This window comes from Electrophorus electricus, chromosome 24, assembly GCF_013358815.1.
Source record: "Electrophorus electricus isolate fEleEle1 chromosome 24, fEleEle1.pri, whole genome shotgun sequence".
Lineage (NCBI taxonomy): Eukaryota > Metazoa > Chordata > Actinopteri > Gymnotiformes > Gymnotidae > Electrophorus > Electrophorus electricus.
In genome coordinates, this window is record NC_049558.1 from 9,889,386 (window position 1) to 9,908,051 (window position 18,666).

Genomic DNA, 18,666 nt, shown 5'->3' on the forward strand with positions numbered 1-18,666 from the left:
TAGAATGTATGTATGTATGTATTGTATATGTATGTAATTTTTTTGGTGGAGAGAAAGGAAAAAGGGTGTTTTTTGTTTGTTTTTAAAGCTCAGTATATCAGGATGTGTATGAGAATCTGAGGAAAAGAGCGATTGTAAATTACCATGGGCTTCCAGTCTTTTTTAATGATGGATTATTATTTTTCATAAATGTACATCTAATAAATGAAGATATGGCAATCAAAATGTCGCGTGCTCATTCAGTCTGACCACGGCAGCTTAGTTTCTGGAGTCTCCCGCTTCAGTTTCATTCATGAGTTCCTCTTTTGCTCAGTGTTTTATGTGGTATCATTTCAAATCTGAAAAGAAAATGATTCACCTTATAATTATTCAAAATTATTAGCACCATGAATGATCAGTTAGATTTATTCAAAAGTGTGATGGTGTTTTAAAGAAGGCATGAGTTTATGAGAAAAAAAAAAAATTATTCTAAAATGTTGTCCGCTGCGTTACGTTGACCCTGCTCCAGCATCAGGTGGTGTGAGGCTGAAGCAGCCTAAGTCTGGTCCTCAGCAACACTAGTGATCGTCTTATTCAGGGAAAACTGAACAACAGCAATCAATAGAAACAACAGCGGTGTTTAACAAGCGCCGGCCAGGACCTCAGTCTTGACTTCTTGCTCGTCCACATCAACTGCCATTGTCCTAAGCCCTAAGCCCTAATCTTGGTCATACTAGGCCACACGCCTGCGAGGAGGAGGGTGTCTACTGTTGGAAAGGCTGAAACATCTGATGATTCTGAGGTACACTACTGATGTGTCCTACAACTTCCCCATACGCTAACTAAAATGACCCCTCAACACAATAATGTGATTTCCTAAAAACACAATCCTCTAGCTCCCATTAAGCCAACACGCCAAACCCCGTAATCACTAATAGTGGGGGTCTAAAATAAAAGGCCCCTACAGGGCAATACACTTCTCTTGTCTTCCCAGGATGCATCACTCTATGTTGCTCATCGCTCCATGTCTAGGTCCTAAACCTAAGACCTGACCTCTGATATCAGAAAATACATCCCACCTACATCCCTTCACTTACACATAACCCCACACCTGCCCCACCTTCTAGCTTGTCCAATTAGACTACAGAGGATGGGTAGGTGAGCAGAAAGACAGACAGGCATGGGTGGTGTCCCGCCAAACCCGGTGGTGCACCTACTCCTTCCGCAAACCTAAAAGCCACGCTGAAATCATACGATGAGTCACCCAAGCCCTTAACCTCTGACAGTCTGACGAGACACCCTAAGACTAAACCCATTCAGGTTGAGTCTAAAATGAGAAACTGCAAGACCAATGGCAATGCTTAACAAGCGCCGGCCCGTGCATGACCCTTGACCTTCCTATTTAACGATTCCATCTGATGGACAGAAATGGGGGAAGTTATTTCATATTCTCAAACCTAACCCTAACTCTTTAGAACTCCATATGACGATTCTGTAAACGTTCTGCCAGTGCACAGGAAAAAAGATGTTGTTTTTTTTTCTATAAGGACAAAATACTACATAACACTGCCACTTGGGGAAATGAGTCCTACAACAAAAAATATTACTTTTAAAAACAGATTAAATACATAATTGTTATGTCTTTGTTGTAGAAATAATACATAATTTTCACTTATGTTGATGGAATTTCTATCATGCATTTTTGGTGTCCAACACTTGGACAGAGGAGTTTTCTCATGATTACATACGTTTTATTAGAATTTACATTAAAAAAACCTTTACCGGCTGTTGTTTAACCTAACATCTGTGCCAAGTACTGTGTGACAAAATATTGCTGATATTCTAGTGAAATTACAAAATTATGATGCATACATGTAAATCAATAAAGAAAATAAAATCTTCTATAAAGAAGGTAGATTACACAACAATATGCATATATAATAACAAAATATAAATCAATCACATGAGAACCTTTTTGCATATTGGATACTAAGTACCTTGCATGCACTCACTTCTTACAACATGCACTTTCACTCTGTGTAAGTTTAATAATATTTATGTAATGTTAATAAAGATGAATACAACTCTAGTCATGCATCTCTAACTTCACTGTAGGGTGATATTCAAGCAGAGAATTATCATCCTTCCTTAAACACTTTGGTAAGTTTATTAACATTTATGTAATTCTAATATAAAGACTGAACCTTTACACAATTGTAATATGAGATATTCTGTAACCCTGACTCTTATCCTAGTATCCAATATATGGGGAGGATCCAGATGGTGTGACCTGCCCCACTGGAGACCTCAGGAGCTCCGATAAAGACCAGCCTTGGATTACACAAAATTTACAGAATTTGTCTAGGTCCTAATAGAGAATTTACTTTTTTTCTGACTTTTACAGAAGCTACCTTTCTTCTTTAGAGTTCCAGATGTGTAGTGGCAAAAAAGGGGAGCGAAATGGTCAAACAAGGGATGAGATGTGTGCTTACACTCCAGAACTTTCCATTGATGGGGAGACATCTGCCCACTCCAGCCAGCCTGTGGAGAAACCTAAGCCTGAAATGATAAACCTACAGGAAGGATATGCATTGTCTTCACCAGACTCATCCAATGAGATGAAAACAGACCCATGATCCAAACAAAAAAACAAACAAACAAATATTTAAGTATGCTCAAGTCAAATGACTTGAGCATCAAGTTCCAAAGAGAGGCATCTAATTCCATTCCCAAACTTTTGGGTGAGTAGATCATATTACTAACATAAGCCTATTTTCTTTAATAGCTCCATAGAAATATTCGGTACACGTTATGTAAGTGTATAGGAAAACTGTGCATATTCTCTATAAGGACATAGAAAGATTATATAAAAGTTCTCTGTGTGTGTGTGTGTGTGTGTGTGTGTGTGTGTGTGTGATGGTGGTGGTGGTGGTGGGGGGGTCCAGAGGTCTCCAGTGGGGTAGGTCAGACCATCTTAATCCTCCCGTCATATCGAAAAATAGGATTAGGGTTACACAGTATAGAAAACGTGTATTATCTATAAGGAAATAGAAATATTCTGTAAAATGTCTTAGTGTATAGTAAAAATATGTGTATTCTCTATAAGGACAGATTCTATAAACATTCAGTCTATAGGTAAAATATGTAAATTCTCTATAAGTACACAGAATTTTTACAGAATCTTTCTATCAGTGTATAGAAAAATGTATAGAAAAATATGTAATTTCCCCCCCAGAGGATTTTAAGGTTGTGCCGACAACATAACTATCCAGAGAGTTGACAGAGAGTTGTTGGAGCAATGTGCCACAGCTTAAAAACATCAGACAAATTCTACGTTGCCAACTCCAACCTGGCACGTTCTATAAATGTTCGGTCTCTATTCATTCATAACCACATTTTATTTTTTTTTAGTTCACAGCTGTATTCATCCTTACCAACAATTCCCCCTGGGCTCAAAAACGTACAGATAACTCACCTTTATTACAACAGTAAATAACACTGAGACATATGCTAACTACTCCATGAAACCACTAATATACTTACTTACCTTCGTACTTGTATGATACCAGATACCTAATGAGAACTTAAGAAAACTGCTGTTTTTATTCAGGTGCAGTGAGACCTGAAAAAGAACAAAATGAGAACTGACTTGGGAACTAATGTTAAAAAGTGCACTACACAAATAAATGTACTGATGTTTTCTTAACGGCTAAAATACAAACGACAAAAAATGAATTGTGATGACGACTTCAAGAGAGCAATCAGGACTGCTTTCATGGGCAAATGGGATGAACTTCCCCTACTCAACTTCACTCTGTAAAATTTCTGTAATAATACAAGTCTGTTACCTTAACTCCAGAGGTCTCCAGTGGGGCAAATCAGGCCATTTGGATCCTCCCTGTGTATTGGATAGTAGGGTTAGGCTTACAGAATATAGAAAAAATGCACATATATCTGTAAGGAAATATAAAGATTCTGTAAGTTATGACAACACATAGAAAAAAATATGTAAATACTCTAGAACTGCATAACCCATATAGGGTTAGTGTTTCAGAATATAGAAAAAAATGTATATTCTCTCACAGATTCTGTAAAGGTTCTGGCAGTTTACAGAAAAAAAAAAGTATTTTATCTACAAGGACATAAAAAGAGTCTGTAAAACATTCAGTGTATAAGAAAAAAATATGTAAATTACATACAACTCTTTAGAAAGATTCTGTAAACAGAAAGTGTAATTATATATATATATATATATATATATATATTTTATTTATTTATTTTTTTTTTATTTTTTTTTTTTATTAAATTTATTTTTTTATTTGGGACCTTGCACTTCATTTCAGTAAAACAAACTGATGGGGAAACATACAGATGCACAGCCAAGAACTTAGCAGGCAAGCATAACTGCATTCATTCTGTTACACAAGCCAAGGACAAACATCATGTTGCCATTTGCTGTTGGAGTATCCTTGGCCTTGATTCTGCAGCCAGGGCTCTTATTCTACTATTGCCACAAAAGAAACAAAAATAGCACACGAGATATGGGCAGTGACATATTGGAGGATGCATTGCCTCCAAAAATAAGGTCTGTGACCTTCAACATTAAAGAGAATGACGTATACTGCTCAATACGGGACATTCAGTTGTGAGATGTGGACTGTGACAAAAAACAAAAACAAAAAAAGACCAGGATTGAGGCCAGGATACCACCTAAAGATACAATGTTATTGTAATGGGTGGATGAATGAGGCCATTGTTTTTTAAAAAAAATACTACAAACCGTGATTTGGAGATCATGGTATCAACTTGGGTCATTGCTTTGTGATCTGTTTTGAACATAATGGTGGAAACTTTGGAGAATACTGTGTAATAAAAAATGGTTATGTAACTGACCTTGACGAAAATGTATAAAGATTGAACCCACCTGAGACTGTTAGACATTATCCGGACAATGCCTCGTTTGTAACATCCGGCTGTTTCCACACAGTCCGAGTTCATTACGTCTCAGTGTCACCAAACCAGAGATAGCAAATCCCCTGGTGCTGCGGGTACACGAGCATACGGGCATACGGGCATCTCATCTTTCTCGAAAAAAGCAGATCCCATGTATTTTGATAACACCAAGATCTACCCGTCTTGACCAACACTGCAGGGGGGGATCGGCCTACAGCGCAAGACATGAGTAGGCGGAGTGAATGCACAGATGGGTGTGGCTAGGCACAGATGCACAGATGGGTGTGGCCGAGTGCCATGGCTAGGCACTCGGTGGGTACTAAAACGCAACTGCGAGCTCCCTATCGCTCACATGAGCCTTGGGAGCCGCCGAGAGGGTTCTGTGTCTGTGTTCCTCCAAGGTCACCCCACCAGTATCTGTGGCTATCCCGCAAGCCACCCAGTCTGACCAAGTTCCTGTTCCCGGCGTGAGAGACGTTGCCCATCCTGATCCTGTGGCTTAGCCTCTGGACCTGCCTCCAGGCCTCCCGGACCCACCAATGAGCGCTGTAGCTGCACCCCCAGACCTCCTGGACCCACCACTGAGTGCCTCAGCCGCTCCCTCAGCACTCTGGGACCAGCTGTGGATCATAGTTGCTGCACTGCTGGAACCCCAGTCAGGCTCTGTTCCCGGCATGGAAGACGCTGCCTGTCCTGCTGCTGTTCTGGTTCCCGGCATAGTGAGTGCCGCCTGTACTGTTACCAGGTCTGTTCCTGTAGACGCACCTCCAGACCCGCCACCGCTAATGGCTGCTGCCACTCCTCCGGACCCACCACCAATTAATAATTTATAACCTTTCCTGCCCCATTTTGGCCAAAAGTGTTATTATATAAGGGGTTAATAAAACATACAGATGCAGAAATAAATTACATACCAACACCCATCTATTATGCACAAAATACACAAAAGAGTCTTTGTCTCTGAAACCAGTCTCTGCACATGTGAAGGCAGTGCTTGAGGGTTTAACTAAACAGTCCTCACCACAATCCAGCATTGTTTTAGTTACCAGAGATGTTGGTCAGATAGATGAAGGACTGCAGGGATAATAGCCAAATAGGTGAACAAGATCTTTGAAATAGGCCTGAGTCACACAGATGAAGGGTTTGGCGTTAATTAGGATACTGTATATCCCAAGATAGCCTTGTAATTCTGAGGCTATACAGTAAGTAATTGCCTTGGGTCACTGTAGTCCTTAGATGCTTACAGTCAGACCACACAACAAAGGACAGAACAACCCCCACTAGACATATATAACAAACAGTGCAAAGTCACACATTCTTCTATTAACCTTGAGCTGGTACCACATAGATTTGAAGATAAGATTCCAACTTGTAATATTATAAACCCTAACCATTCCAAACAGTAAAAGTATTATAAATCATGCAACAATGATCAAACATTAACCAAATTTAAACTTACAACAAAGCAATAGGGGAAAAAAAGGTTCTTTAACAAGGAGATTTTCACCAAAGAGGAAGCCATTTCTACTTCCTAGTGTGCTTCTTTTGAATATGTAGAACACAGACTTCCTAAGCTAATGTAACAGTGCTAAAATTATATAGTTGTGAAATGCCTGCAAAATGGTTTCAGCACCAGCTGCTGGTCAGAAAGTCTCCACCCCCTATATAAAGCAGAGCGCCACATAGCTGCTGTGGGTAGGTTCATTTCCCAGTCATGTCACAAAGTTTGTCTTATTATTTATATTCAGTCTCACTATTTTTGGCAGATTTCACCACACTTCTAATTATAAGAAATTTGAGACGTGCAAATTTTCTAACAATATAGGCTTTTGTATAGGCTGGCTGACCACTCAGTGAAATTAAATGTTGCAAGTGGGTCAATTTAATTTGATTTCATTGTGTTCATTTTTTAACTGTTTAATTTTTCACCTGCGTCCTATGAGGCACAAATTAATCTGAGTATATTTTTGTTCTAGCTGCAAGCTAGCGCTGAGTTAGCCTAGCTATGTTTTATAGTTAGCTTGAAATAATTGCGGTTCATTGCTATAGGGTGCTGTTCATTTTTAATTTATTTATTTTAAAAAAAAATTTATTGATCAGAAAAAAAACTATAAAATGGATGAGGTGGACATTTTCTATGTATGAAATGGAATGTATAAGAATATGTAGATAAGATTGAGATCATTATTTATTATTAAACACTATAGAAACAAAGCTTCCTTTTATGTAAACATTTTTTAATATTGTTATAATGGAAGAAGTTGTAACATTTACTGCGAGGTGCACGGCAGAGTGAGACAGAGCTACTGCAGGCTTGCTAGCTGACCACTCAGGGAAATTAAATGTGCTTCCTGAACTTGGTACGGTGTGGAAAATAAAAGGAAACCCCATTCATCCACAACCTGGTGTGCATCATTGATTGGGATGGAACATGGGTCAAGCTAACTACCATTTTAATCTTCTAAAAGTTGCAATCTAACTCTTAACTCCCTATAGAATAGCAGAGTGGCGGAGTGTGCTGGGCCCATAACCCAGAGATCAATGGATTGAAACTGTTTTCTGCTAAAAAGACTTTGTCTTCCAAGGTGCTGTATCACCTTAAAGCAGTTGTCAGTAGTTTTACTGTTTTTAAAGAAAATATTTCCACAGATGTAGGTGTTCTTGCTTCACTGAAACAAAACCCAACATCAGCTAAACATCCACACAAAGCTTTATTTCTAATCACATTTTCCAAACCAAAAAACAAAACAATGTCCAGCAAAAAAAGTACTCCAAAAAGAATAGATGTGACCAAAATGCGAACATGTAGCTTTTGAAACATCACGGCATCTTTGGCAGGTTATGCTGAATGTTTATGTGTGGCCATGCGTGCTTCTACAGGAGGTCTGCTCCGTGCTTACAGTGATTCAGTCGTTTTGCCGACTTCTGTTTTGACTTAACTCTTACCTTGGTCTAGCACGGTTTCCTTTTGTCCTTCCATCGCATCTTGACTGCAGGCAATGACTGCTCGCACATCAGATTTCTAAGTTCTTGAATCTTTGGTGCTTAAGTAAGGAGTTTTCCATTAGCATGGGTGCAGGTCAGCATCTCTGGATTCACTGTTTCAAGCCAGAAGCATTCCCGGCTAAACTCCTAGAGTGTGGGAGTAGGATCTTTTCCCATCGTTGCATTTATCTTTGCATTTATTTTCCATCTTCCACTAGATTCTGGGAGTGTCAAGACATTGAACATGCTAGCAGCGCTAATGCTAACAGCGCTAGCGCTAACAACGCTAATGGTGCTATCGGTGCAGCCAATGGCGCATGCGCAGAGCCCACCATGGAACAGTGCCCTCTCATCATCACGGAGAGTGACGTGACGAGAGTGTTTAAAAGAGTGAATAGCAGGAAGTCAGCGGGATCAGACGGTATCTGCGGGAGAGTCCTCAAAGACTGCGCAGACCAGCTAGCCCCGGTATTCACCGACATCGTCGATCTCTCCCTGACGCTCGGTATCGTCCCATCCAGCTTCAAGCGATCCACCATCGGCCCCGTCTCAAAGAAACCTAGACCCTCCGGCCTCAATGACTACCGCCCTGTTGCCCTCACATCAGTCGTGATGAAGTGTTTTGAAGAGCTAGTCAGAGACTTCCTCACCTCTTCACTGCCAGCCTCCATGGACCCACTGCAGTTTGCATACCGCCACAATCGCTCCACTGATGACGCAATTGCACATCTGCTCCACACCACACTGACCCACCTGGACAAAGGGAGGGGTAATTATGTTAAAATGCTGTTTGTCGACTACAGTTCAGCATTTAACACTATCATCCCCTCCCTACTCACTACTAAGTTGGAGGATCTAGGACTGCATACATGCCTGTGCGACTGGATCTCCAACTTCCTAACAGACAGACCACAATCAGTACGGGTGGGCAACTGTGTCTCATCCATCCTCACCCTCAGCATTGCAGCTCTTCAGGGTTGTGTCCTAAGCCCCCTGCTCTACTCACTGTAAACCAACGACTGCGCAGCCACTTCCAGCTCCACCATCATTGTCAAGTTTGCTGGCGATAGCGTCGTCATGGGCCTGATCTCGGAAAACGATGAGAGGGCCTACCTGGAGGAGATTAAACACCGGGAAAAGTGGTGCCAGGGAAATAATCTCCTCCGAAACGTCAGCAAGACAAAACAGCTGATTGTGGACTGCAGCAAGAAGAAGGAGCGGCACTACCAACCTGTGAGGATCAATGGAACCACGGTGGAGAGAGTAGACAGTTTCAGGTACCTTGGAGTTCACATCTCACAGGACTTGTCCTGGTCCCGCCACACCAACTCCCTGGCAAAGAAGGCTCGTCAGCGTCTTTACCACCTCAGATGCCTAAGAGACTTCAGACTGCCCTCCAAGGTACTGCGGAACGTCTACACCTGCACTATCGAGAACATCCTCTTGGGGAACATCACAGTCTGGTTTGGGAACAGCACCAAGCAGGACAGAGAAGCACTCCAGAGGGTTTTGCGTTCAGCAGAGCGCATCACTCATCTGGAACTTCCTGACATGCAGACCATCTATTACAAGCAGTGCCAGACCAAGGCCAGGAGGATTGTGAAGGACCCCACCCATCCCAACAATAGGCTCTTCTCTCTGTTGAGGTCAGGGAAGCGCTTTCGCTCCCTGAAGACCAATACAGAGAGACTGAAGAGGGGCTTCTTCCCACAGGCCATTCGGGCCCTGAATCAGGGCAACTGATAAACTGTGGGGACCACCACCACCATGTTACTGTAAATCTGTCAACTGGAGTTGTACATCGTGTACATACACATATATACACTGTAGATTGTGTATATATACATATTACACATACATTGTTATATACTTTTTTTATAGATATATTTATATATATATATATATATATATATTTCCTTATGCACCCCTGTTTCTTTCCTCAGTTTAGACAGAGCACTCACAAAAACATTTCACTGCGAGTTATACCGTGTATGACTATGTACGTGAGAAATAAACCGAACTTGAACTTGAACTTGAACCCTAACTCTTACAGATTGGTCAAAGTTATCCAGAATTGAATTTAGGACACAATAGTGCACCATATGCAATATCCTAAGGGATAGAGCAGAAGCAAGCCCTTTATAGCAGTGTGGCGCAGCGGAAGCGTGCTGGGCTCATAACCCAGAGGTCGATGGATCGAAACCATCTTCTGCTAAAAGGACATTGTCTTCTAATGGGCTGTATCGCCTCAAAACCTTTGTTGAGTGCAGTTGTTGGTACTTTTACTGTTTTTAAAGAAAATGTTTCCACAGATGTAGGTGTTCTTGCTTCACTGAAACAAAACCCAACATCAGCTAAACATCCACACAAAGCTTTATTTCTCATCACATTTTCCAAACCAAAAAACAAAACAATGTCCAGCAAAAAAAGTACTCCAAAAAGAATAGATGTGACCAAAATGCAAACACGTAGCTTGTGAAACATCCCGGCATCTTTGGCAGGTTATGCTGAATGTTTATGTGTGGCCATGCGTGCTTCTACAGGAGGTCTGCTCCGTGCTTACAGTGATTCAGTCGTTTTGCCGACTTCTGTTTTGACTTAACTCTTACCTTGGTCTAGCACGGTTTCCTTTTGTTCTTCCATCGCATCTTGACTGCAGGAAATGACTGCTCGCACATCAGATTTCTAAATTCTTGAATCTTTGGTGCTTAAGTAAGGAGTTTTCCATTAGCATGGGTGCAGGTCAGCATCTCTGGATTCACTGTTTCAAGCCAGAAGCATTCCCGGCTAAACTCCTAGAGTGTGGGAGAAGGATCTTTTCCCATCGTTGCATTTATCTTTGCATTTATTTTCCATCTTCCACTAGATTCTGGGAGTGTCAAGACATTGAACATGCTAGCAGCGCTAATGCTAACAGCGCTAGCGCTAACAACGCTAATGGTGCTATCGGTGCAGCCAACGGCGCATGCGCAGAGCCCACCATAGAACAGTGCCCTCTCATCATCACGGAGAGTGACGTGACGAGAGTGTTTAAAAGAGTGAATAGCAGGAAGGCAGCGGGATCTGACGGTATCTGCGGGAGAGTCCTCAAAGACTGCGCAGACCAGCTAGCCCCGGTATTCACCGACATCGTCGATCTCTCCCTGACGCTCGGTATCGTCCCATCCAGCTTCAAGCGATCCACCATCGGCCCCGTCTCAAAGAAACCTCGACCCTCCGGCCTCAATGACTACCGCCCTGTTGCCCTCACATCAGTCGTGATGAAGTGTTTTGAAGAGCTAGTCAGAGACTTCATCACCTCTTCACTGCCAGCCTCCATGGACCCACTGCAGTTTGCATACCGCCGCAATCGCTCCACTGATGACGCAATTGCACATCTGCTCCACACCACACTGACCCACCTGGACAAAGGGAGGGGTAATTATGTTAAAATGCTGTTTGTCGACTACAGTTCAGCATTTAACACTATCATCCCCTCCCTACTCACTACTAAGTTGGAGGATCTAGGACTGCATACATGCCTGTGCGACTGGATCTCCAACTTCCTAACAGACAGACCACAATCAGTACGGGTGGGCAACTGTGTCTCATCCATCCTCACCCTCAGCATTGCAGCTCTTCAGGGTTGTGTCCTAAGCCCCCTGCTCTACTCACTGTAAACCAACGACTGCGCAGCCACTTCCAGCTCCACCATCATTGTCAAGTTTGCTGGCGATAGCGTCGTCATGGGTCTGATCTCGGAAAACGATGAGAGGGCCTACCTGGAGGAGATTAAACACCGGGAAAAGTGGTGCCAGGGAAATAATCTCCTCCGAAACGTCAGCAAGACAAAACAGCTGATTGTGGACTGCAGCAAGAAGAAGGAGCGGCACTACCAACCTGTGAGGATCAATGGAACCACGGTGGAGAGAGTAGACAGTTTCAGGTACCTTGGAGTTCACATCTCACAGGACTTGTCCTGGTCCCGCCACACCAACTCCCTGGCAAAGAAGGCTCGTCAGCGTCTTTACCACCTCAGATGCCTAAGAGACTTCAGACTGCCCTCCAAGGTACTGCGGAACGTCTACACCTGCACTATCGAGAACATCCTCTTGGGGAACATCACAGTCTGGTTTGGGAACAGCACCAAGCAGGACAGACAAGCACTCCAGAGGGTTTTGCGTTCAGCAGAGCGCATCACTCATCTGGAACTTCCTGACATGCAGACCATCTATTACAAGCAGTGCCAGACCAAGGCCAGGAGGATTGTGAAGGACCCCACCCATCCCAACAATAGGCTCTTCTCTCTGTTGAGGTCAGGGAAGCGCTTTCGCTCCCTGAAGACCAATACAGAGAGACTGAAGAGGGGCTTCTTCCCACAGGCCATTCGGGCCCTGAATCAGGGCAACTGATAAACTGTGGGGACCACCACCACCATGTTACTGTAAATCTGTCAACTGGAGTTGTACATCGTGTACATACACATATATACACTGTAGATTGTGTATATATACATATTACACATACATTGTTATATACTTTTTTTATATATATATATATATATATATATATATATATATATATATATATATATATATATATTTCCTTATGCACCCCTGTTTCTTTCCTCAGTTTAGACAGAGCACTCACAAAAACATTTCACTGCGAGTTATACCGTGTATGACTATGTACGTGACAAATAAACCGAACTTGAACTTGAACTTGAACCCTAACTCTTACAGATTGGTCAAAGTTATCCAGAATTGAATTTAGGACACAATAGTGCACCATATGCAATATCCTAAGGGATAGAGCAGAAACAAGCCCTTTATAGCAGCGTGGCGCAGCGGAAGCGTGCTGGGCTCATAACCCAGAGGTCGATGGATCGAAACCATCTTCTGCTAAAAGGACATTGTCTTCTAATGGGCTGTATCGCCTCAAAACCTTTGTTGAGTGCAGTTGTTGGTACTTTTACTGTTTTTAAAGAAAATGTTTCCACAGATGTAGGTGTTCTTGCTTCACTGAAACAAAACCCAACATCAGCTAAACATCCACACAAAGCTTTATTTCTCATCACATTTTCCAAACCAAAAAACAAAACAATGTCCAGCAAAAAAAGTACTCCAAAAAGAATAGATGTGACCAAAATGCAAACACGTAGCTTGTGAAACATCCCGGCATCTTTGGCAGGTTATGCTGAATGTTTATGTGTGGCCATGCATGCTTCTACAGGAGGTCTGCTCCGTGCTTACAGTGATTCAGTCGTTTTGCCGACTTCTGTTTTGACTTAACTCTTACCTTGGTCTAGCACGGTTTCCTTTTGTTCTTCCATCGCATCTTGACTGCAGGAAATGACTGCTCGCACATCAGATTTCTAAATTCTTGAATCTTTGGTGCTTAAGTAAGGAGTTTTCCATTAGCATGGGTGCAGGTCAGCATCTCTGGATTCACTGTTTCAAGCCAGAAGCATTCCCGGCTAAACTCCTAGAGTGTGGGAGAAGGATCTTTTCCCATCGTTGCATTTATCTTTGCATTTATTTTCCATCTTCCACTAGATTCTGGGAGTGTCAAGACATTGAACATGCTAGCAGCGCTAATGCTAACAGCGCTAGCGCGAACAACGCTAATGGTGCTATCGGTGCAGCCAACGGCGCATGCGCAGAGCCCACCATAGAACAGTGCCCTCTCATCATCACGGAGAGTGACGTGACGAGAGTGTTTAAAAGAGTGAATAGCAGGAAGGCAGCGGGATCTGACGGTATCTGCGGGAGAGTCCTCAAAGACTGCGCAGACCAGCTAGCCCCGGTATTCACCGACATCGTCGATCTCTCCCTGACGCTCGGTATCGTCCCATCCAGCTTCAAGCGATCCACCATCGGCCCCGTCTCAAAGAAACCTCGACCCTCCGGCCTCAATGACTACCGCCCTGTTGCCCTCACATCAGTCGTGATGAAGTGTTTTGAAGAGCTAGTCAGAGACTTCATCACCTCTTCACTGCCAGCCTCCATGGACCCACTGCAGTTTGCATACCGCCACAATCGCTCCACTGATGACGCAATTGCACATCTGCTCCACACCACACTGACCCACCTGGACAAAGGGAGGGGTAATTATGTTAAAATGCTGTTTGTCGACTACAGTTCAGCATTTAACACTATCATCCCCTCCCTACTCACTACTAAGTTGGAGGATCTAGGACTGCATACATGCCTGTGCGACTGGATCTCCAACTTCCTAACAGACAGACCACAATCAGTACGGGTGGGCAACTGTGTCTCATCCATCCTCACCCTCAGCATTGCAGCTCTTCAGGGTTGTGTCCTAAGCCCCCTGCTCTACTCACTGTAAACCAACGACTGCGCAGCCACTTCCAGCTCCACCATCATTGTCAAGTTTGCTGGCGATAGCGTCGTCATGGGCCTGATCTCGGAAAACGATGAGAGGGCCTACCTGGAGGAGATTAAACACCGGGAAAAGTGGTGCCAGGGAAATAATCTCCTCCGAAACGTCAGCAAGACAAAACAGCTGATTGTGGACTGCAGCAAGAAGAAGGAGCGGCACTACCAACCTGTGAGGATCAATGGAACCACGGTGGAGAGAGTAGACAGTTTCAGGTACCTTGGAGTTCACATCTCACAGGACTTGTCCTGGTCCCGCCACACCAACTCCCTGGCAAAGAAGGCTCGTCAGCGTCTTTACCACCTCAGATGCCTAAGAGACTTCAGACTGCCCTCCAAGGTACTGCAGAACGTCTACACCTGCACTATCGAGAACATCCTCTTGGGGAACATCACAGTCTGGTTTGGGAACAGCACCAAGCAGGACAGACAAGCACTCCAGAGGGTTTTGCGTTCAGCAGAGCGCATCACTCATCTGGAACTTCCTGACATGCAGACCATCTATTACAAGCAGTGCCAGACCAAGGCCAGGAGGATTGTGAAGGACCCCACCCATCCCAACAATAGGCTCTTCTCTCTGTTGAGGTCAGGGAAGCGCTTTCGCTCCCTGAAGACCAATACAGAGAGACTGAAGAGGGGCTTCTTCCCACAGGCCATTCGGGCCCTGAATCAGGGCAACTGATAAACTGTGGGGACCACCACCACCATGTTACTGTAAATCTGTCAACTGGAGTTGTACATCGTGTACATACACATATATACACTGTAGATTGTGTATATATACATATTACACATACATTGTTATATACTTTTTTTATAGATATATTTATATATATATATATATATATATATATATATATATATATATATATATATATATATATATATATATATATTTCCTTATGCACCCCTGTTTCTTTCCTCAGTTTAGACAGAGCACTCACAAAAACATTTCACTGCGAGTTATACCGTGTATGACTATGTACGTGAGAAATAAACCGAACTTGAACTTGAACTTGAACCCTAACTCTTACAGATTGGTCAAAGTTATCCAGAATTGAACTTAGGACACAATAGTGCACCATATGCAATGTCCTAAGGGATAGAGCAGAAACAAGATCATTATAGCAGAGTAGCGCAGCGGAAGCATGCTGGGCCCGTAACCCAGAGGTCGATGGATCGAAACCATCTTCTGCTAAAAGGACATTGTCTTCTAATGGGCTGTATCGCCTCAAAACCTTTGTTGAGTGCAGTTGTTGGTACTTTTACTGTTTTTAAAGAAAATGTTTCCACAGATGTAGGTGTTCTTGCTTCACTGAAACAAAACCCAACATCAGCTAAACATCCACACAAAGCTTTATTTCTCATCACATTTTCCAAACCAAAAAACAAAACAATGTCCAGCAAAAAAAGTACTCCAAAAAGAATAGATGTGACCAAAATGCAAACACGTAGCTTGTGAAACATCCCGGCATCTTTGGCAGGTTATGCTGAATGTTTATGTGTGGCCATGCGTGCTTCTACAGGAGGTCTGCTCCGTGCTTACAGTGATTCAGTCGTTTTGCCGACTTCTGTTTTGACTTAACTCTTACCTTGGTCTAGCACGGTTTCCTTTTGTTCTTCCATCGCATCTTGACTGCAGGAAATGACTGCTCGCACATCAGATTTCTAAATTCTTGAATCTTTGGTGCTTAAGTAAGGAGTTTTCCATTAGCATGGGTGCAGGTCAGCATCTCTGGATTCACTGTTTCAAGCCAGAAGCATTCCCGGCTAAACTCCTAGAGTGTGGGAGAAGGATCTTTTCCCATCGTTGCATTTATCTTTGCATTTATTTTCCATCTTCCACTAGATTCTGGGAGTGTCAAGACATTGAACATGCTAGCAGCGCTAATGCTAACAGCGCTAGCGCGAACAACGCTAATGGTGCTATCGGTGCAGCCAACGGCGCATGCGCAGAGCCCACCATAGAACAGTGCCCTCTCATCATCACGGAGAGTGACGTGACGAGAGTGTTTAAAAGAGTGAATAGCAGGAAGGCAGCGGGATCTGACGGTATCTGCGGGAGAGTCCTCAAAGACTGCGCAGACCAGCTAGCCCCGGTATTCACCGACATCGTCGATCTCTCCCTGACGCTCGGTATCGTCCCATCCAGCTTCAAGCGATCCACCATCGGCCCCGTCTCAAAGAAACCTCGACCCTCCGGCCTCAATGACTACCGCCCTGTTGCCCTCACATCAGTCGTGATGAAGTGTTTTGAAGAGCTAGTCAGAGACTTCATCACCTCTTCACTGCCAGCCTCCATGGACCCACTGCAGTTTGCATACCGCCACAATCGCTCCACTGATGATGCAATTGCACATCTGCTCCACACCACACTGACCCACCTGGACAAAGGGAGGGGTAATTATGTTAAAATGCTGTTTGTCGACTACAGTTCAGCATTTAACACTATCATCCCCTCCCTACTCACTACTAAGTTGGAGGATCTAGGACTGCATACATGCCTGTGCGACTGGATCTCCAACTTCCTAACAGACAGACCACAATCAGTACGGGTGGGCAACTGTGTCTCATCCATCCTCACCCTCAGCATTGCAGCTCTTCAGGGTTGTGTCCTAAGCCCCCTGCTCTACTCACTGTAAACCAACGACTGCGCAGCCACTTCCAGCTCCACCATCATTGTCAAGTTTGCTGGCGATAGCGTCGTCATGGGCCTGATCTCGGAAAACGATGAGAGGGCCTACCTGGAGGAGATTAAACACCGGGAAAAGTGGTGCCAGGGAAATAATCTCCTCCGAAACGTCAGCAAGACAAAACAGCTGATTGTGGACTGCAGCAAGAAGAAGGAGCGGCACTACCAACCTGTGAGGATCAATGGAACCACGGTGGAGAGAGTAGACAGTTTCAGGTACCTTGGAGTTCACATCTCACAGGACTTGTCCTGGTCCCGCCACACCAACTCCCTGGCAAAGAAGGCTCGTCAGCGTCTTTACCACCTCAGATGCCTAAGAGACTTCAGACTGCCCTCCAAGGTACTGCAGAACGTCTACACCTGCACTATCGAGAACATCCTCTTGGGGAACATCACAGTCTGGTTTGGGAACAGCACCAAGCAGGACAGACAAGCACTCCAGAGGGTTTTGCGTTCAGCAGAGCGCATCACTCATCTGGAACTTCCTGACATGCAGACCATCTATTACAAGCAGTGCCAGACCAAGGCCAGGAGGATTGTGAAGGACCCCACCCCTCCCAACAATAGGCTCTTCTCTCTGTTGAGGTCAGGGAAGCGCTTTCGCTCCCTGAAGACCAATACAGAGAGACTGAAGAGGGGCTTCTTCCCACAGGCCATTCGGGCCCTGAATCAGGGCAACTGATAAACTGTGGGGACCACCACCACCATGTTACTGTAAATCTGTCAACTGGAGTTGTACATCGTGTACATACACATATATACACTGTAGATTGTGTATATATACATATTACACATACATTGTTATATACTTTTTTTATAGATATATTTATATATATATATATATATATATATATATATATATATATATATATATATTTCCTTATGCACCCCTGTTTCTTTCCTCAGTTTAGACAGAGCACTCACAAAAACATTTCACTGCGAGTTATACCGTGTATGACTATGTACGTGAGAAATAAACCGAACTTGAACTTGAACTTGAACCCTAACTCTTACAGATTGGTCAAAGTTATCCAGAATTGAACTTAGGACACAATAGTGCACCATATGCAATGTCCTAAGGGATAGAGCAGAAACAAGATCATTATAGCAGAGTGGCGCAGCGGAAGCATGCTGGGCCCAGTAACCCAGAGGTCGATGGATCGCAACCATCTTCTGCTAAAAGGACATTGTCTTCTAATGGGCTGTATCGCCTCAAAACCTTTGTTGAGTGCAGTTGTTGGTACTTTTACTGTTTTTAAAGAAAATGTTTCCACAGATGTAGGTGTTCTTGCTTCACTGAAACAAAACCCAACATCAGCTAAACATCCACACAAAGCTTTATTTCTCATCACATTTTCCAAACCAAAAAACAAAACAATGTCCAGCAAAAAAAGTACTCCAAAAAGAATAGATGTGACCAAAATGCAAACACGTAGCTTGTGAAACATCCCGGCATCTTTGGCAGGTTATGCTGAATGTTTATGTGTGGCCATGCGTGCTTCTACAGGAGGTCTGCTCCGTGCTTACAGTGATTCAGTCGTTTTGCCGACTTCTGTTTTGACTTAACTCTTACCTTGGTCTAGCACGGTTTCCTTTTGTTCTTCCATCGCATCTTGACTGCAGGAAATGACTGCTCGCACATCAGATTTCTAAATTCTTGAATCTTTGGTGCTTAAGTAA

The 18,666-nt window shown here is 43.5% G+C and overlaps 3 non-coding genes across 3 annotated transcripts; all 3 read left to right on the forward strand.

Moving 5' to 3' along the window:
* The first annotated feature begins 10,060 nt into the window (after positions 1-10,060).
* Positions 10,061-10,132, forward strand: trnam-cau. Its single transcript has one exon. It is a non-coding gene; the product is annotated as a tRNA-Met (tRNA).
* A 2,596-nt stretch (positions 10,133-12,728) lies between these two features.
* trnam-cau lies at positions 12,729-12,800 on the forward strand. The gene has a single exon. It is a non-coding gene; the product is annotated as a tRNA-Met (tRNA).
* Positions 12,801-15,420: 2,620 nt separating this feature from the next.
* Positions 15,421-15,492, forward strand: trnat-cgu. Its single transcript has one exon. It is a non-coding gene; the product is annotated as a tRNA-Thr (tRNA).
* Positions 15,493-18,666: the final 3,174 nt, after the last annotated feature.